The sequence below is a fragment of the Bos indicus x Bos taurus genome, chromosome 11 (assembly GCF_003369695.1).
Source record: "Bos indicus x Bos taurus breed Angus x Brahman F1 hybrid chromosome 11, Bos_hybrid_MaternalHap_v2.0, whole genome shotgun sequence".
In the NCBI taxonomy this organism is placed as follows: domain Eukaryota; kingdom Metazoa; phylum Chordata; class Mammalia; order Artiodactyla; family Bovidae; genus Bos; species Bos indicus x Bos taurus.
This window is the reverse complement of record NC_040086.1, coordinates 96,339,949-96,361,309: the sequence shown is the minus strand read 5'-3', so window position 1 is coordinate 96,361,309 and position 21,361 is coordinate 96,339,949. Positions and strand designations below refer to the sequence as shown.

The window sequence follows — 21,361 nt, the reverse complement described above, 5'->3', positions numbered from 1 at the left end:
GTCCCGTCATCTTGGTCCCATTACCCACCCAGTGGCTTCCACGCCTGTCCCAGGAAGCACTTGGTGAAGGAAGATGTTAGGGGTTATTACCAGGTGAGCCCAGGAAACGAGGCCCACTGAGAATCAGAATGGCACGTTCCTCTGAATTCTGTGAGCGGCACACGTCCGCCTCAGGTGGCAGCACACAGTAGATGCTCAGAAAGCACCTTCCATTGACCCAGTGTATCTTTTATGGCACAGGTGTTGGCCCATTAAGGCTCAACGCCCAGAGTGTAAGTGCATCCTCGTTCAAAGCATATAACCCATTTGGTGTGGTTATCAGCTGCCTTTTAGTGAATGCTGAGAAGAAAAGATGATGATAATAGGAAAGACATTTAAAACCCAACAGGTCTGGGGGGCACAGTCACCCCTTCGTGGTACGACAGGCTGGTTTGAAGTCGCTCAGCAGCCTGAGCTCCAGTCACACAGTCATTCCCAAAACGGGAGAGGCTGGGATGGAGGGTACCGATCACGTAAAGGAAGCTGACGTTCTGCACGCTGCCCGTTTCATACAACAAACACGTAGTCTTCTAGAACGGCTCTGGGAGGGAGGTGGGGCCTGTTCTCACGGGGCCAGGAGGAGCAGAGGCCCTCCCAGGGCCAAGATGAAAGCCGAGGGCTCTAAGTGAGGTGGCTGAGCTGTGGGGTGAGCCCTGAAGGTGAACACCGGTGCCATCCGGCCGGCCGCTCAAGCAGGCGGCGGGGCCTTGCTGGGCACGGGGGGACCGGTGACACTTCACGTGAGAGGAGTATCCACAGGGCGCTGGGATGCATGTGCTGTGAACTTGCACTGCTGGCTCCTTCCTGATCAAAGGGTGACACCGAGGCGAGCTCTTTCCACAAGGAGCTCTAGGCTACAGGGGACAGAAGGGCTGGAACAAACTGGGGTGCACCAGGAGATGTGCTCCAAAGAGGATAAAATCTGTGCACTCAGCATGAAGGCGGGGGTGCAGGGCTTACAGTGGCAGCCCCTCCGAGCTGGATGTGGGTTACAGGAGGGGACAGGACCTACGTACGGGCAGTCAGGGAGCCACTCTGCTGCAGGGCTAGAGTGGGAAACAAAGCCACAGCCAGACAGGAAAGGATGCCAGAAGCCACACTATGGGCTTTGGGATCTATCCGCTTGGATGAAGGTTCCTGAACTCTGTTCTGCTCGTCAGAGTGCAGAGGCAGTGCTCTAGGCACCTGGGAGCTCGCTAACAACACAGACTCAGCTCCCCGACCTGGGGAGTCTGTTCAGAGGCCTGGGGGGGGGTGCACCCTAGAAATCCCTGGAACCAGGTGAGCAGTGACTCTGAGGATGGGCTGGTTTGGGAACCCTGGCAGGGGGAGGAGAGCTTCAGAGGGTGGAAGCAGGTGATCGATGCCTCCGACCGCAGCACTCAGTCAGTGGAGCTGAGCAAACAGAAGAATAAATTACTGACTGTGGTTGTGGTTGAGCAGAGCTAAAACAATGACAGGCGGCCCTGTAGAGAAGGTCGGCTGGCCCTGAGCGGGGGCCTCGGGGTCAGCAGATCCCTGGGTTCTCTTCTGGCTCTGCATACCGGCCCTGCAAGGCAGGAACCCAGCCTGGTGTAGAGTGAAAACGTGGGCACCTGTGTCGAATATCTTTAAGCATTTCAAGAGGGCGACAGCAGAGCCTTGAACCTAGTGTGGGGCCCTCCAGAACGGGGGCCTGTGCCATGCGCTGGCCACACATTCGTGCAGCTGGTGTGCCCCACGTGCTGGCGCTGCACCCACTGTGCCCCGAGGCCTTTTCCAGGAGCTGGGGAAGAACTGAGCTTCAGCACTGCCATGCCCTGAGACCACTGAGCCCTGAAAGCCCTAAGAAGGTACGCCACACCTAAGGACGCACCACGCCGCTGGCATGGTGTGGCAGCGCTCCAGGGCCCTTGCAGAGGAGGCAGGGTGTTGGCGGAACCTCAGATGACAGGCCAACCCGGGTGACAGCACAGGGGGGTCTCTTCCTTGGCTGAGAAGACAGAGCCAGACCAGCTAGATGGCCATCAGAGATGGCCAAGGGAGCCCTGGTCCAGTCAACCCAGACCTGGGGAGGGGGGACTCAGGGTGGCAGGACAGGCAGGGTCCTGCTTTTGCAGAGCTCCCCTACTGCAGATGGTGACTGCAGCCATGAAATGAAAAGACGCTTACTCCTTGGAATGAAAGTTATGACCAACCTAGACAGCATATTAAAAAGCAGAGACATTACTTTGCCAACAAAGGTCTGTCTAGTCAAGGCTATGGTTTTTCAGTAGTCATGTATGGATGTGAGAGTTGGACTATAAAGAAAGCTGAGTGCCAAAGAATTGATGCTTCTGAACTGTGGTGTTGGAGAAGACTCTTGAGAGTCCCTTGGATTGCAAGGAGATCCAACCAGTTCATCCTAAAGGAAATCAGTCCTGAATACTCATTGGGAGGGGTGATGTTGAAGCTGAAACTCCAATGCTTCAGCCACCTGATGTGAAGAGCTGACTCATTTGAAAAGACCACAATGCTGGGAAAGATTGAAGGCAGGAGGAGAAGGGGACGACAGAGGATGAGATGGTTGGATGGCATCACCGACTCAATGGAGTCGGTGGAGTTTGCGTAAACTCTGGGAGGTGGTGATGGACAGGGAGGCCTGGTGTGCTGCAGTCCAGGGGGTCACAAAGAGTCCGACGTAACTGAACTGAACCGAACCCTGTAGCAGGGGTCAGGGACATGCCACCAGGTTACAGGAGCCATGGCTGATGTGGGGCGAGTGGGAAGACTCTCCACGCTCCCCCAGGAAGTGCTGTTCCCCCTGGGAGCTGGGGATGGGGGGCAAGGAGGGGCTCTGGGGTAACTCCTAAGCAGCAGGAGGTCTGGCTGAGGAGAGGGGCTTGGAAGGAGGTGGGGGTGGCTAGGGCCTGAAGCCGGCTGAAGAGAGCGCTTTGGGGTCACTGCATGCAGGGCCCTGCACAAGTTCTGACTTTACCCTGAAGAGTTTTAAGCTGAGAAGGGATAAGCTCCAATTAATAACTTTAGAAGATTACCTCCCTATGGGAAAGTGAGGGGGAAAAATTGAGATGTACTGTAGATGGGAAGAGAGCAGCCAATTTTTATGAGGGTTTTCATGGAACTGCAAGCAGTTATGCAGCACCTACTATGTGCAGACTCAATGCTTCCCACCCAAATCTCCTGCTGTGATCCTCTAAACAGACAGTTTCAGGGGGATTCTATGGCCCACAGAACTTAAGAAGTGTAGATCAGAGAATCAAGCTGCCTGGCTCTACAGCTGCCCCATCCACAAGGACTTCTCCGTCCAAGCTTGCCTGCCTTTCGAGGGCATCAGATTTTGCCTGGCTGACCCCATCCTGCAGACTGCAACCCCCTTCCCTCTGCCCCCACCCTGGGACCTGGTTCTCTTTCCCCCTCGTAGATGGCCCTTCCTGGCTCCTCTTCCACTTTGCGGGGCCTGCTGTTGGCAAGGGTTTGGTTTAGCTCTCTTCTCACTCCACGCACTTTCCCTGGGCAGCCTAACCGGCACCTGTGCCCTGGTCTGAGCCGTCCTCACACACCAGCCACCTCTCCAGACACTCCTGTCACTCCTGTCTCCACCAGAAAGCGAGAAAGTTGTGATTCTCTGGGTCTGCCTCGGCCTGATCCTTCGTCTACCCTGCTCCCTCCTCCTGCGGTCTCCACTTCCTCCTTACTTCCTCTCCAATCTCCTGTTGGTCCTTTAAGACTCTGTCTGAGCATCCTCGTTTGGTAAAAACCCTTCCTGGGCTTGTCCCGGGGGGGACTGGGTGCCTGGATGTCCTCTCTCACTCTGGTTGTCTCAAGACACGTCAAGGAAAAGGCCAACTCTCATCAAGTTGGTACCCCATTTTCTAGGACAGGTTCTTCCCCAGGGCAGACGATCACTGAACAATTAAGAGTGCTGAACAGACTCCACTGAAACCCCTGGGTCTTTTTGGACACGAACTGCTGTTGCCTCTACTATTGCATTTCTGCCTGTGGGCTTGGTCAGTTAGACTCAGAGGTCTCTAGGAGACCCATGACACCACACACCCCACTCCCTGACACTACAGAGGAAAACAGGTCGGTGTAAGAAGTCAGTGGTGGCAGTGACCAGGAATTCACAAGGGAAAAAAGAAAGAAAAGGCTCTGAGCACTATACAACGGGCAGACAATGTGGGGCTGGTGCAGGTAAGTGGGAAATTCCAAGAGAATTCAAGTCACAGGCCTGACTCTTTCAGAGGCTAATTGCTCAACAGGAATCCATCCAACTGAAGTCAAGTCACCAAAAGCTTCAGCTCTGGTGGCTGATAGCCACCAGGTGGGGAGGGGGTTTTAGGGCAGCAATCTGAGCAGCAAGAAGACCCCTGGCCAGAGAGGGCTGAAGGGAGAAGACCCCACATAACAAACAGCTGCTTTGGCATCATCACTTCTCTGGTTACTGGACGCAGGGAGGAAGGGGCATGGGGACAGGAGGCCACAAAGGTACATCAAGGTCTCCTGTTAAAGAGAGTGGACAGTTCGGGCTGAGGGGACAGGGCACCCGTGGTTTAAATCCAACGAAGGAGGAGTGACCCAGGGGCTCGGTGTCAGATCAGCCTGGAAGTGAGGATGGGCAGGACTGGCCCAGTGGTCAGCTGAACCTTGGAGCGCAACGAGAGTCTTAATTCCTCAGCGTCTGGTGGGAGCCCATCTGCCAGGCACTGGGCTGGGTTCCTCCATGGACATTACCTGCCTGATCCTCTCAGCAAGCTTTTTAGGTAGGAACAATCACTTGTAGGTCTTCCAAGGCAAAGCTGACAGAGAGTGAGCCAGAATTCATGCAAAGGTGGGTCCACGAGTCCCCTGGGGGTCACCATCAGCATCTCAGAAGTCACTCTGATGGACCATCTTCACCATCCATACACAGGCTGAGATCACTCAACCAGGAAACTGGGGTCCACCTGGGAAAGCGATGGTGCCGGGGACCCAACCTCTCTGCCACTTGCTAGCTCAGTGACCCTGACGACTGGTCACAGTCAATATAACTGGTAACAAGGGAAGAGCTACATACAGACGTGGACAACCAATGGCCCAACCATCTACCTGGGAAGGCAGAGCAGGTGCGGCGGTGAAGGCTACCAACCCCAGTGTCCAGCCGACACAGGTTCAAATCCCAGTGCCAGCAGCAGGAGCTGGGTGCCCTTCATCATGGGCAGGCTGCCTCCCAGCACACAGATGCAGGCAGAGCCAACAGTATAGAACCAGGATGCACTGAGCGCATGGGAGCACAACTCCTATCTTGATTTCTTCCCCTTCCTGCTTCCCTGGCATTAAGTCCCACTTATGAGGGCCTTGGGTCTCCCCTGGTGGCTCAGAGGGTAAAGAATCTGCCTGCAATATGGGAGACCTGGGTTCGATCCCTAGATGGGAAGATCCCCTGGAGAAGGGCATGGCTACCCACTCCAGTATTCTTGCCTGGAGAATCCCATGGATAGAGGAGCCTGAGGGGCTACAGTCCATGGGGTCGCAAAGCGTCAGACATGACTGAGCGACTAACAGTTGCACGAGGGCCTCAGTACAGGACTATGACAGCGCATCTGTACCTTCCCTCTGTACTAGAAGGAAATCTGGCAATCCCATGGTTGCCAGGCGCTGCCAGTTCTCCGGTTCTGGCCCATCCCTCCTCTCTGCTCTGGTCTTGGTGGTGGTCCCAGCACTTGCACCCTGCAGCCTCACCCGCTGCCTTTGGTCCTCCCCTCCCCACTCTCATTCCTGCTTTGGGGCTTTGCACTTGCTGTTTCCTCCTGTGGGAGGCACCCCGCCTCCCCTGTGGCTCTCCCATCACTTCCCCCTTCTACAGAGCCCTTCCAGCTCTGTAAGACTGTTGATCTGTTTACACGCCACCAGAATATGATCTCCGTGGTGCTTTCTACCACATCCACAGTGTCTACAACTGTGGCCGGCACACAGCGGGCATTTAAGAAAACATTAGGGAGAACCATACAAGATCACCCAATGCTGCTGAAAAAATGAATGACTCTGACTCTGACCTGCAATTAGAGATCACTGGGGAGGGCTTCCCACTGTCTTTTCATCCCTGGGGCTGGGCTGGGTAATAGTTTGGAAAATGTGACTATTTCTGATTCATGAATATTTTTATGCAAACAAGAATTACATTCATCATGGCACTGCCTACAAAGCCAAAAAACTTGAGTCAAATTAGAGATCAAATAGGGGACTACTTAAAAAATTATTGTACAGCCATTTGATAAAATGTTTTAGTCACTTGAAATATTTTAGAAGACTAATAGCCTGGGCCCATGCCCATTACCATAGCCATCTACTGAGAAAAAATATATAAAATCCTTATTTTTACACTTGGAATTGTAATCAGTTAACCCAACACTCTGTGGCTTATTTCCCATAACCTGATTGTCTAATGAGATTGAAGGAATGCCTGACTCATGACACTGGGGGTTACTGGAGGAGGAAAGAAAGAGCCAGGCACTTCAGTAGATCATGGCACTAAATGCTCAGGTGTTCCGAAGTACCTAAGCCTAGGGGAGTTACAAGAGTTGGTACTCGATGGCATCAAACAAAGCTGAGAAGTCTGTGAACATGATGCTGGCTGGGGCCCCCACAGACAGCAGTTTCACTGGAGTCATTTCAATGGACCCCAAGCTATTGATCACTTTGTGATCCCTCCAGACCACTCTCTATTGATCTAGAAGAGTATGCTTTAGATTTTAAGTGTGTTCATAAAGATTACCAGCAGACCAAGGAGAAGCAAACCCAAGAACTCATGAAACTGGCTCTATCTTGGGGGTCACCTAGAGATGAAGACCCTCGGCTATCATCCCCAGTAGGTTCTGGACCACTGGCACAGGGCACTGACCATTAGAGGACAACAATTTCTGCCTCTTGACTCAAATGATGGATCATGATCCCAAAATCTGTTCGGTCACTGGAGAATTCCAACTAGAAGAGCCCTTGAATCCTGGGGGAGCTTTACCAAGCTCCCCACCCTGGCCCCTGCCTCCAGGACAGCCCAGAGGAGACCAGGTACACCCCGAGAGCCATCATGTCTGCCTGCAGGGGCCCTGGCTGTTCTGTAACAAGTAGGTCAGCATCACACGTGCTGCCGACAACAGCTCCTGATAAATAGAGGCTGAGGGAAATTTCATTTTTCTCCCCCAAGTCAGTCTTTGGCACCTTATTCAATTAACATGGCCACTAAGCCGCAGACAGCTCCATATAAAAGCCCTTCAGTTATAGAATACATTTTATTATGTGACAATAGTTGCCAGTACGATTTATTTCCTTTGATGGGATTCTGCTTTTTCCTTGTTAATTTAAATCTGTATTTTCTCGTGCTGATTCCAGGTCTGTGTGAATTTTTAAAATGTTGCTATTAATCTTCTGAACCCAGTGGCCACATGTAATGAAGATGGCCCTGCCCAGGCAGCCACGATGCTCGCTCTCCTCTCAGACCATCAGAGGGCAGCGCCGAGGGGCCAGTGGCTGCTGGAACGGCAGAGGCAGCCTCGTGGTTAGAGATGGATGCTACTTTTATGTCCCACCCCCTACACGCACCCTTGCAACCAATGCACTCTGTGGTGTTAAAATCACAATTGCCATTGTTTTCTGCTGTATTTTAAACTAAGACTACCTTCTGGCAGCAGTTTTCTGAATGTGCTCTGGGGACCTCCGGGGGCTCCTCAGACTCAGGGAGTCCACTGGGTCACTGCTACTTTCATAATAATATGACATCACTGGTCTTTTCCCTGCTTATCCTCAAAAAGTGAAAGTGAAGTCGCTCAGTCATGTCCAACTCTTTGCAACCCCATGGACTGTAGCCTACCAGGCTTCTCCATCCATGGGATTTTCCAGGCAAGAATACCGGAGTGGGTTGCCATTTCCTTCTCCATCCTCACAAGTAGGCAGAAAAAATTTCCAGAAGCTGTGTGACTCGTGAGGCTGTCATCACTCTGGTGTTTGCATAGGTAGTCTCATGTTTTACATTTTTCTGAATTTTAATTTTTATAAGGTAAATATAGACAAGGCTTCTCTGGTGACTCAGTGGTAAAGACTCTGCCTGCAATGCAGGGGATGCAGGTTCAATCCCTGGGTTGGGAAGATCCCTGGAGAAGGAAAATCCCATGGATAGAGGAGCCTGGTGGGCTACAATGCATGGGGTGGCAAGAGAGTCGGACATGACATAGCAACTAAATAATGACAACAATAAATATAGATATATATAACCTACACAGACAAAAGTTAGTCTTAATTCTCAATTTGTTTTTCCCCAGCAAGAGGGAATCCTCAGTTTGTAAGACCTTGGGACTTCTTGGGCAGTCCAATGGTTAAGACTTCACCTTCCAAGGCAGGGGGTGCAGGTTTGATCCCTCATCAGGGAGCCAAGATTCCACATGCCTCAAGGCCAAAAAAAAAAAAACAAAACAACCCAGAACATAAGCAACAGAAGCAATATTGTAACAAATTCAATAAGCTTTAAAAATGGTCCACGTCAAAACAAACAAACAAAAGTCCTAGACCAAAAGGTTTGAAAACTACTAATAGGGGATAATGTGTTAACCATAACTCTGCAGAAGACTCAACATCCGGCCAGTGGGGCGGAGGCAGATGTCTGGTTGTACGACCTCTGGGTCAGAATGTTCCCCAGACATAAGCCTCCTGAGTCAGAATGACAAGCCTACTCTAGATTTTTAAACAGCATTTCCCCCAGTGGACATAGGTTTGAGCAAACTCTGGGTGCTGCAGAGAGACAGGGAAGCCTGGCGTGCTGCAGTCCATAGGGCAGCAAAGAGCTGGACACAACTGAGTGACTGAACAACAACAATCCCCTCCATAATGAGAAGTATCATTTGCTTACTCACTTTCACTGGTATAAAGAATTGTTAGCTGAAAATACTTAAAAGAACGAAAAAAAATTCAAACTAGGAGGGTGAAATGATACATGTCTTAAAAATATAACAGTACTACATGACTTGTAGGGCCAGTGATAGCTCCAGCTAGCCTCCGGTCACCAAGGGTCTACAAAAGCTAACGAGAATAGAGAAAGGTAATGAAGATTCGGAAGATGAATCATTCAAATAACGAGTGCCCAGGAGAGATGAGGGGAGGAGGCATGCACACAGCCGGCCCTTTGGCCAATACCCAGTCTACAAATACATCTCCTTGTGAGGGCCTGTAAAAAAAGTGTCACACAAGAGGAAAAGAACATTATTTCTGGGAAAAAAATTTCCTGTAGTATGTAGAAAAAGCTATCTGCATTAGAAATAATGCAGAAATAAAATCCCTCAAAACTAAATCAGCAGCATCATGGATAAACCCCTGCCCCTCTTGAGTTTCCAGAATGCAGAGAAAGAAATAAAACAAAGATGATCATGATGAGGAAAAATTTGATAAATGTGGAGAACAAAGACCAACCTAAACATTCCAGGTATTAGAAAGAAATTAGAACAATTAAAAGTGAAAACCAAAAAAAAAAAAAAATACTGAAAGCTTGCCTGATTAAAAACCAACCAACCCACAAACAACAAAATATAGAAGCCAACATGGCTTCCAAGATTCTAAGCAAAAATCAATAAAGAGACTCAGAGCTAAATAAATCCCGATTTCAAGACTATGTAACTTCAAGACTTAGTGTAAAGCTATGGTAATCAAGACAGTGTGGTATTGGCATTAACACAGACATAAAGATCAATAGAACAGATAGAGTCCAAAAATAGACCTACACATACATGATCAACTGATTTTCAACAAAGGTGCCAAGACAATTCAGTGGGGAAACAAATCTTTTCAGCAAATGGTGCTAGAACAATTGGATAGCCACATGCAAAGAGAACAAAAAAGAACCTGGACACTTACCTCACACCACACACATACATAAAATAACCCAAGAGATTCACAGAGATTCCAGAAAAGAGGAAGGTATAAATTATTAAGTCCAGGCCCAGGATTTGATACTTTTTATTTAAATGCATCTCGACTGGCCAGGTGTAGAGTGGCCTCTTGTCAAAGAAAAGAGAGGAGAAAATCGTTGTGAACTTAGGTTTGGCAAAGACTTCTTACACAAGACACAAAAAAGCACAAACTATTTTCAGTTGATATACAGGACTTCACCAATACTTAAAACTCTTGTTATTCAGACGGCGCTATTACAGAAATTGAAAGGCAAGCTAAAGATCTAAAGAAAATATTTGTGAACACGCATCTGACTTATAACTAGGATACATGCATAACTCTTACAGCCTAAGAGAAGACTAACAAGCCAGTTCTAAAAAGACCATATGATTTAAACAGACATTTCACTAAAGAAAGTACACAAATGGTTAATCAGTACATGAAAAAATGTTCAGCATTACCAGTGAGTTATTAGGGAAATGCAGATTGAAACCACAATGAGACATTACTACATGTCTTTTAGAATGACAAAAATTAAATAGACCAACAATATCAATTGTAGACAAAGCAAATGAGCAATTAGAACTCCTATGCGCTGTTAGTAGGAATGTAAAATAGTACTATCACTTCAGAAAACAGTCTGCAATTTCTTAAAAACTTCAACATACCCTTAGTACAAGACAGCCATTACATGGATAGATTTTCACTCAAGAGAAGCAAAAGCATATGTCTTTACCAAGATTCCAATACACAGGTACTGGGCAGCTTTATATGTAAGAGTGAAGAACTAAGAACAAGCCCAATGTCCAGTAACAAGTGACGGGATAAACATGTTGCGGTCCAGCCATATGATGGATACTACTCAGCAATCAAAACGGAACTGGTGATACCTGTAAGATGGATAATCTCAGGATGATGATGCTAAGCAAAATAAGAAAGACAAAAAAGAATCCACATGGTATGATTCCATTTGTATAAAATTCTAGAAAATGCAAACTAACCTCTAGGGTTAGAAAGAAGATCTGTTGCTGGCCGAAGAGAGAGGATATATTACTAAGGAGCACAGAGAAACTTTTGGGGGTGGTGGATATAGTCACGATCCTGATTTTGGTGATGGTGTCACGGGTGTATACCTACCTATGTCAAAGCTCATCAAGTTATACTTTAAATATGTACACTTTATTGTGCATCTAGTATATTTCAGCAAAGCTGAAAACATTTTCCTGATCTTAGAAAAAAAATACCTAGATAGAGAAGCCAATGGGGTTCACAGTATTCCAGAAAGGGCAGTAAACAGAGACCCATGATGAATCCCAGCAAACACTGGAGGTGACCTCACACCTTTCCTGTTACACGACATGCTGAAGGCTGGGGAGCCACAGAGTCAGGAAGGGAAAGAATGCGCAACAGATGAAACAGTTCTGAACCCCGGGTTGTCTTTTATATGTGAACATGACAACAAAGAAGATCATGCCCCTTTCCCTGAAAGAAATACATTAAAACATGCTCCAGGTGATTCAAAATTAAGACCTAAGAATGGAGAAGTAATGGGACAAAAAGACCAACGTTTATTCCCTCCCTCTGGAAACCTAGCCTGAGGAAACAATCTGAAACATGAGAGATGACTTGCTTAAGATAGAAACAGTAAAATAACGTTCACTGACATTTTTGCAGGGCTTACCCTGCACAGGCATCATGTGATCCTGCTTGAATCCTACTACCAGGCGCTGAGATCATTTCTACCGGACAGAAGGTCTCAGAAAGGTTCAGCAGCTGGCCTGAGGGGGCACAGCTTGGATCTGAACCCTGATGGAGCAAATTACAAAATTCAGCTCTGAGTCACAACGCTCTACTTAAAAACTGGAAATAACATTATAAGATGTCAGAATGCTTTACAGACTTAAAATGATGTTTCCAGGTTTTCTGGGTGGAACTGGGGGATGGTTCTTAAGACATGATGCTAAGTGAGGAACTCAGGCGCAGGTTGTGTGGGAGAATGATCTTGGCTACAGCAAGAGGCAGAAAGTGGATCCTTGGGGTGGTGTCTACAAGAGCAGGGAACTGGGAAAGTGTTCATACGATGCTAGCGGGACAGACCAAGGAGGAGTGAGCTGGATGTTTTTATACTAACGTTAACGTGGTCAGATCTCAAAGACATGGCTGTTAGGTTGAAATGAAAGGGAACAAAACGAAAACCAAATTGCAGAATGACATATACGAAAACCACTACAAGAATGACATCTTCCTACAGGCAACAGATATACACATGCCCCAGGACGAAAATGACCTGGAAGGACGTGCCTGCTCAGAGCAGCGATGGCCCTGGGCTCATGGCAGGACTATGACCATGGTGTAGATGACACAAATCACTGTCTGAGGTCAGAGAAAAGACTTATTCTCCTTGCTTTTCATATATTTTATGTTAATTTTTTCAATGAGAAATTATTTTCCTTTTTATCAGAAAACAAAGACGGCAGACAATAGGAGAATTCTGCAAGAGCTGCAGTCTACAGAATCGTCCTGCACGGCACTCGGTGCTAACGTGGCTGCTGGGGGACAAGGACCAGAGACAATGCGTGCAAAAGACAGTCACAGCACGGGGGTAGGGATGGAGGAAGAATGTATTATGCAAAAGCCAGGGATTGAGCTAAGGTGGGTAGGGGAAAAGAAACACGGCAAACGGCTAAATGAAATTCCACTTTATTCCTGCAAAACACCACTGGGAAGAAGTCATCTGTGACACACAGCTTCTGTGCCAGGTGTAAGGACGTGCTTAATGAATGCCATTTAATGAAGAAAAAGGCTCTTATAGAACACCTGGCACAAGCGGGGTGAGGGAGTCACAGGAAGGGGGACCTTGGCCGCACCTGCTGGCATTTTAATAAGCACCTTCTCGAGCGTCCGCTCTCCAAGGCTGGTCAGCGGTGTCAGAACCAAGGTCCCTGACCACTGCCCACACTCGCTGACAGTCTGGGGAAGCTGATTTCTTAAGGACCATATGCTCAGGTAACGGAGCGTCCAGGAAGGTAATTAAAATGAATCATTTTCAGCTGGAAGGGCCTGGCCAGCATGCACAGCCTCCTCGAAGACTTCACAGGTAGAATCCCTGCACCAGGTCCCCTGTGCTTCCAGACCGAGATCCTGAGTTACCATTCAGATCCATGCAGACCCAGGGAGGCGAGAAAACGCTGCATTTTCTTGTAACTAGGTTCTAATAAAATAGAGAGTCAGCTATTTTAATGACCTGGGCCCTAGGATATTTTTAGGTGAGGTGATTTTTTTCTGCCTCACTGACTTTGAAGTCAACCTCAGAAAGTGCAAAGTTTACTACCCTTTCTATTGATGAGACCTTTTGCTTTCTTTCTTTTTGTAAATGACACCAGCGAAGTCAAGTGAGGTTTTATAAAAACCTAACAATGGACCTATTTCCTCTGCAATGACAATTCACCATCTCAAACTTTCCATGCCCAGACCTGAAACTTTAATTCCAAATACAGCCAGTAAATTGATGCCATCCAAGGGGATACAGACCATGGGGTCCAGAGGCACCTGGAGGTGCTAGAATTGATATGTTGTGACCAACACAGAGCACCGGTTTTTAACTGAGCTCCTACTCTATGTCCCAGCACTGTGTTTGGCTCTTGAGAGGTTTTTTTTAAATGAGAAGTGCCTATTACTAAATGAAAGAAGCCAATTTGAAAAGACTACATGCTGTATGATTCCAACTCTACAACATTCCGGAAAAGGCAAAACTATGGAGACTGGAAAAAGAGCAGTAGTTGCCAGAGGGGCCACGGGGAGAGATGAACAGGAAGAGCACAGAGACTTTTTAGGGCAGTGAAAATACCATTTATGACAATATAACGATTAACATATGTCGTCATACGTTTGTCCAAACTCATGGAAGGCACAGTACCAAGACTGAACCCTAAGGTAAACTATGGTGATTACACAGTGACAGCGTAGGTTCCTCTTTTAAAAATAAAAAGGAAACAGCCATTCTGGTGAGTGACATTGATCATGGAGGAAGCTAGATGTGGGCATGAAGTCCCTGTATTGTAAAGCTAAAACTTCTTTAAAAAATAAAGTCTTTTAAAAATGATTAAAAAAAAAACCCCAAACCCAATTAAGACTCATCATTCCCTTTTAGATGTATCTGTAAGTAAACTGAAGCACACATATAAATTCCCTCTATCATAAAGTACGCGCGTGATCAGTCGCTAAGTCGTGTCTGACTCTTTTGCAACCCCGTGGACTGCAGCCCGTCAGGCTTCTCTGTCGGAATTCTCCAGGCAGGAATACTGGAGTGGGTTGCCATTTCCTTCTCCAGGGGATCTTCCCGACCCAGGGATCAAACCGGAGTCTCCTGCATTGGCAGGCAGATTCTTTATCACTGACCCACCAGGGAAACCCCTCTATCATAAAACTTAAAAATTCTAAATATCACAAGATATACAAATAGAAAACTATAAGGCTACATGCTTCAATTTTAAAACAATGGCATAAAACAAAACAAACCTTTGTTCAGCAACTACCACACACCAGGCCTTCGACTAGGCCCTGTGAAGTACCCAGGGACGTGGGAGTCGTGGCGTTACCTGCCAAGTGGGAGGAATGTGGTGGCGGAGAAAAGGCTGGAGCAACGAACAGCAACAGCAACTCAAGAGTCAAGACAATGACCTAAGACTTGTGACAAAGTCAGAGACGGGCAACAGAGCCTCCTGCAGTGAGACAAGTGAGGCATCATTTCTGACTCAGGGTTGGAAGTGGCTTCCTGGAAGCAGCGGACCACTGAAGGCTTTGTTCCTAGAATCACTTGTGACTACGACAGTCACCCCTTACTGAAAACTTGCACTATTCTTCATGCTTCTCACTCACCTTGAATCTTCACAACCCAGGGGAGGTTCTACTGGTAGGAAGAAAGAAGGTTCAGAGAGGTTAAGGAACCTGTCCAAGGTCACACAGCTAAAGGAATTGACTGAGTGGGATTTGAGTTCATGCTTTTTCCACTCTGCCATGTTGCTTTACCGAGACGGCAGAAGCACAGAAGTATAAATGCAGACTTGTTCATTTTCCATTCAAGCAACCCATTTGCCATGATCAATATAACTTCAACCTACCAACTTGACGGTATAATGAGTTTTCCTTGTGGACGACAACCGACACACGCACAGACACACGCACCCTCCAACCAAATCACTCTGCAGTGGACCAGGAATAAAGGGCTGCCTCTGCAAGACTAGGGAATTTCAGTTCCAAACTCCCCAAGTTCCTAAACGCATAACTTTAAAGTATGTGCAGCTCGACAGCATATGGCAAATCAATTACTAGTTTAAATCTTAAAACAAAAACATGGCAAGTGTGGTGCAGAAATAATCAAGAACAACGGTTCAGTTTACATTACAGTGGGCCACTAGAGTTTTGAATACAATTAATCATCATTCCAGGCAATGGGAAGCCATATTGACACTTATTCCTAATTTGAATATTTAATTAGGGTGAAGTTCTTCATCAAATTATCGCAGAACTGGGAGAAAGCCTGGAAGACTTACACAATTACTATCTTAACCCCTTCCCAGCTGCTCACCTGTGAGCGCAGCTCTGTGGGGGAGCAGGCCTGTAACCAGCCTGATGCTCTGGGAACTTGCTGGGGATGCTGGCGATCAAGGCTGAAAGGGGCTAGATGGGGACAACAGAAAGGTCTCAAGGGGACTGGCTGCTTGTGCCCAAAGGAAACTTGGAAACAAACCCTGGACCAAGACAGAAAGTCACACACATGGGTGCCCACCGTGTGCCCAGCATGGCACTTCCGTGTGTCTTCCCATTTGGTTCTCACAGCAACCCTGCAGAGAAGGCGTTCTTGTCCCCATTTTACAGACAAGGAAACTGAGGCTCAGAGGAGTGATGTAACTTACTCAACATGACACTGCTTCTGAGTAGTCTCAAGGCCGAGTTACTCATCACTCAGGCACCCCTACCTTGTATTCATCAAAAGTAACAAATAGGACACTTAATGGTTAACAAAAATGTATTTAAAGCTGCATTGTTTTGCATTGTTGGTTTTCTGCATCCTGCAAATAAATCGGAGGGGAAGGGCAACAGACCCAGGCCTCCTCAAGCAGCAATCTAAACTTCAACTCTTGGATTCAAAATGCATCCCTGAGCTCCCCAAGCTGGGACATCACTCTGCCACTATGGCCAGCTGCTCAGGAGCCGGACAAAGGGATGGGTAGCAAAGCTTGAGGAAGCGGCCTTGAGTTGTTGCCCATCCTGCCCCCTCCCTCCCACCCCGACCCTGCATAAGGGGGCCGTGCCAAGGTGGTCACTGTGGAACACCACTGGTGTCAGGCCAGGGGGTGAAGGTTGGTAATGGGACAAGAAAATGTGAATCTGGTTTTTTTCTTTTGAAATGGCAGTGGCTCAGCAATAGCCTTTATAACTACCTATTGGTTTGGCCAAGAGAATTGCATTTCCTTAAGGTCTTCTTTTCACTGTATGAAAAAGACTTAAGACATTTTGTGGGCACCATGCGTTTCTGCGTGACCAAAAGTAACACGTTTTTCCGTGCAATCTCCCCCATGGCCCCTGGAACGGGGACAAAGGCTCACTTCGTACCCTGCACTTGGCTGTGGTGGGTCCAGAGATCTTTCTGCTTCCAGACTCCACAGAGGAGCTTGGGTGGGGGTGGGCGTCCTGATGGTTTCTGATTAGCAGGTCTCTTCTAAAAGCTGGAGATGGGTTCGCTTACCCTCTTGTGGACGTGGATGTGGCCAGAGTTTCATGGGCAGTGGCCACTTCCGGCAGGAAGGGAAGAGCTGGCCATGCAGCCCCCTTGCCCAGCCCCCCTGCCCAGCCGAGTGGGCAGCGGGAAACCCGGGATCCAGAATGTCTCCTCGGCGCCTGCTCCTTGCGGGAGCAAATGGCGTCGGGAACTTTGAAACTTTCCTTTGTATATTACATTAATCCATATAAGAAAATCTCTTTTAATGAGGAGTGATGTAGTTACAAACTCTCCAGAGCCATAATTAGAGCAAACTAATTGAAGTTGTGTTTTGACACACTTTCCAAATTCACGGGTGCCGGATGACATATTCACAACAGAGCTGCTGCACAACCATGGCGACGGCAAAATCATTAGGCTAATAACACTTATTTGCATTCTTCTCATGCCGGCAGCTCTCCCTTAAATACTGTTTCTGCTATTGCTCCTTTACTGTAAGTTTCCACGGAAAGATATTAACAGTAATTATTAGTCCTTTAGTGGAATTTTAATGTTAAAGAATAACAGCCTGCATTAACAGACACTGAATGCCGACACCTCTCCGTAACCACGGCTGGACGGTCTGGGGGCTCAAGCTGCACCCCGACCGGATGGTGACACAGCTTCAGCACCACTGAGGGTGACCACGCAGCACCCACCCCAGTGTGACCTAAGTCCCAGCTTTGTGACAGAGCTTCAGCACCCCTGAGGGTGACCATGCAGCGCCCACCCCAGTGTGAGTCTGATGGTGACACATTTTCAGCGCCATCGAGGGCGACCACGCAGAGCCCACCCCAGTGCGATCTAAGTCCCAGCTTCTCAACTATTCTGTTTCAAATGTTTGACGAGGAAAAAACAAATTTTTTTCTTTAAGTACATTAAAATGAAATAGAGAGACATTTTTTCCAAGCAGTTAAAAAAAAAAATTAACAATTTACAACACGGTCTTTGGTAATAATACTAATGAATTCCAGGAGGACATGCGTTAACCACTCTGCCACCACCCTTTTTGGTGATTAAAGCCAGACTTGGAATAACCAGACCTGAGAAAGGCCAGCAGGGGTGGGGCGGGCCTGATCTGTCAATAGAGATGCCCTGTTTGCCACCAACAAAGCCAATTTTTTGGATGCTTAACTCACACACACACACACACAGGGGAAGACTCGACAGTTCTAAATAATGGTTATTAATGACTCCCGCCTCTAGACTGACAAATTACTTCTGAAATTTAGAATCGGAGAGGTATAAAGAGTGCAGGGAACATGACAGGAAATGCCGGCAGCACGGAGCTCCTGCTTCCTCCATGGGGTGGGGTGTCAGGGGTGGGGGAAGGCCAGGCCCTGGAAAACAATGAGGGGCAAAGGCCGCCTCTCTGGGCCTTCAGAGGTCCTGCCAAGGCTATGACCACAGCCATCCCCCGCCTGAACCTGGGTTGGTAACCAGCATCTCACCTCCCAGGAATGTGGTAACAGGGAGATGAGACCTGGTCCCAGACCTGATCCTCCTGCCCACATGCCAGCATCAACAGGTCATGCCAGTGGCCCCCTCAGTGTATCCTTAGGGATGGGCTGGACAGTCACTTGGATTCTGGGCTTCTATAAATAACTTGGGATCAAGAAAAACACCCACCATGTCATTTGTTTTGTGAAATTCAAGAGAAGACGGAGGCAGAGGGTGGCACTGTCTTAACTAAAAATGGGTGCTTGTGTAGCATTTCAAAGTACAGTAGCCACACATTTCGGAACATATGTCTAATCTCAAATGGGGAAGGTTTAGTTGAATGAAGAAAACGCTTTCTTAGAAAAATGTTGAACACGGTACTCCCTGAAAGCTGGGAGTTTTTGGTTTCTGAAACTACCATCCTTAGACCAATCTGCTATTTTTCAAGTCACTGATTACTCGACAAGCAAAAAAGAAGGGGGTAAAAAAAAAGGGTGGGAGGAAATCTAACTTTCATAGCTGCAGCAATGTTCCAAATCATGGTATTTATGCACTACTTTAAGTTTTATTACACTTGAACCCTGAAATGCCAGAACACCTACCTCCATTACAGAAGGAAAGAACCAAGCTGGGGACTCGGGGCACCGCACGTCCATTCCAGATGATCTCGTCTCATCTTATAAACTGAAATATTTAAAGAGTCTCTAAACTTCACTGACCTTGCTTTTAAAAACAAGGAACATATGGGCACTGCGAGCTTTTCATCTTCTTCCAGCCTACTAAAATATCCGCTTCTCCAAAATTCAAGGGGAGCGAGCCTGCCAAAACTCAGATTCATGAAAGGCCCCGTGTGCGTGAGAGCACGGGGAGGACAGGCAGGGGCCCGGGGCGGAAAACAAACCCTCATAAAGAACCCAAGGCGCGTTCTTCCCCTTCTTGCCCACTCAGTGTCAAAAGCTGCGGAAAACAAAGTGAAACGAGGACTAATCGGGTGGAGGAATGTGGGCCCTGGTCCGAAGCTCTGATGGCTGGATGGCTGGGTTTTGGCCTCGGCTGTGCCACTGGCTGCAGGGGACGCTGAGGTGGGGAGGGCTCTGAATGCCAAATGAGGCTCCCTGAAGGCAGGGACCCGGGCTCCCATCCTGGCTCCTCTCCATCCTAACCCTCTGCCCTGGGGTAAGTCGCCATCTCACCAAGCTTTGGGTTTCTCATTTCTCAATATAAGGACATGTTTGTTCACCCCACTGCATGGCTGTAAAGATTGGAACGATTAAACACAATATGTAGTGTTTACTCAATGCCTGGTACTAGATGCCCCCCCTCCAAAAAAAGAAAAAAGAAAAAACCCTGTAGCTGAAATAATAATGATGGTGGTGATAATTGTATTTATTCTGATAATTATTAATATTATTATTCAACTGGAAACAAAACATCTGGTGCTCAGAAGGGAGTTCAAGTTGAATGCCACCCTACTCATGGGCAAAAGCCCCCCCCGAGTAAATCCAAAGGCCTTTGAAAAGTTACTACAAGCAAAAAATTTTATTAAATACCCAAATTAATCATTGAAACCCTGTCTTGAAATAGAATAGTGGCGGGGGTGGGCAGCACATGCAGGAGTGGTGAAATACCAGGAAATTCCACTTCACACTCATTTTTACTTTGTTTAGCGGCTGGATTTACACGGAGAGACCCAGGTGAAATATTCCAGAGAGCTACCTGCAAATAGACTGTCAGCTTCCACTCTGATAAAAGGTAAAATATCCTCCTCTAAATGGTCTGGTTCACAGCACTGACCCTAAAGTGAACTGATAAATCTGTTCTGACACATGGAAAACTATTTTCATAATCCTGAAAAAGACCTTTCTCCAAACCCCAGAGCTTACACCCACTGTGCAAAGAGCACTTGCACATTTGAGAAGCAGACACTGGAGGGAATCGTTTCACATTTATAACCCTGCCTTCTGGGACAACAGCAACAAGCCTGCATAACCATCATAACCACCAAGAAAAATAAGACACTCACAAAGTCACAAAGATCACAAAAATCACACACTTACAAGCAGCAAATACCTTGTCAAAAATCTGACTCGGGAGAGTGAAAACAGAGAAGGCTTGCTCAGAGGTGGGAGCTGTATTGACTACTAGTCAATTCTTCATTAAACAGAAGCTCTGACTTCCCAAGAAGCCATATTAAAAATTAATATCAAAAAGCGTATCGCTCAGCCTAAACTCATCATTCATATCTAACAATACCAAACTGTATTCTAATGAAATTTCACCTTCAGAATTACTCTGACACCAAAACTAAGTTGGGTATTGTTATAAAGGCAGTCCAGGCTTTGCGGCACAAGCATTTCAAAGATATTCAAATAACCTCGCTCTGCAGGTCTCTTTCACACCACTCTCATAATCACCAGAATAAATCAAACTGCTTGTAACCCTGCGTAATCGAGGGCTTTGAAGCTGGTCGAGGGACCCGCTGGGGTATGGCTCCCACATGTTCTCCTCAGGCAGCAATCACAACTTGAGAGGACTGGCCCCCAGCCAGCGTCCACACGTCTCCCGGGAAGTGTGTGAACGCGATGGGCTGCTGCCCACACCACAGGCTCTGGGAAGTCCTCTCCAGCAGCCGAGAAGGAGAGTGGAGAAGCTACACCCCAACCACCGGCCCCTTGAGGCACCTGCTTCGCTCCCCAGGGACATGCTTCACACTAGGAAGCCTGTGACCAGGGCACGAGGACAGTCTGCCAACCAGGGGTAGCTCATCTGCTGTTGTTCAGTCGCTAAGTTGTGTCGGACTCTTCGCGACCCCATGGACTGCAGCACGCCAGGCTTCCCTGTCCTTCACCACCTCCCAGAGTTTGCTCAAACTCATGTCCATTGAGTTGGCAGCTCATCCGTGCTTCGGTTCAAATCCCAGCTCTGACACTTAGTAGCTGTGTGATGCTGGGAAAGGAATTTAACCTCCCTGATCTTAGTTTCCACATTTCGAAGAGGAGGAAAAAAACAGTACCCAACTCAAAAAGTGTTATGAGGATTAGATAAGCTTTTCTTTGTAATGCACTTGAATAGTGCCTGACACCCAGAGAATGCAAATGTAAGTCTCGATTGGCTGGCTGGCTGGCTGGCTAGACGGAAGGAGAGATGTATACGATACCTGGTCCAATGTGTCTAACCAGCTCACTTTATACATTCAGTAAACATTGGCCACCACGTGCCAGGCATCTGGAGTTC

At 47.6% G+C, this 21,361-nt stretch overlaps 1 protein-coding gene across 3 annotated transcripts in view; it reads right to left on the bottom strand.

Moving 5' to 3' along the window:
• The window catches only part of MVB12B (multivesicular body subunit 12B), a 193,435-nt gene that overhangs the window by 82,640 nt on the left and 89,434 nt on the right, over positions 1 to 21,361 (bottom strand). The window lies entirely within an intron of this gene.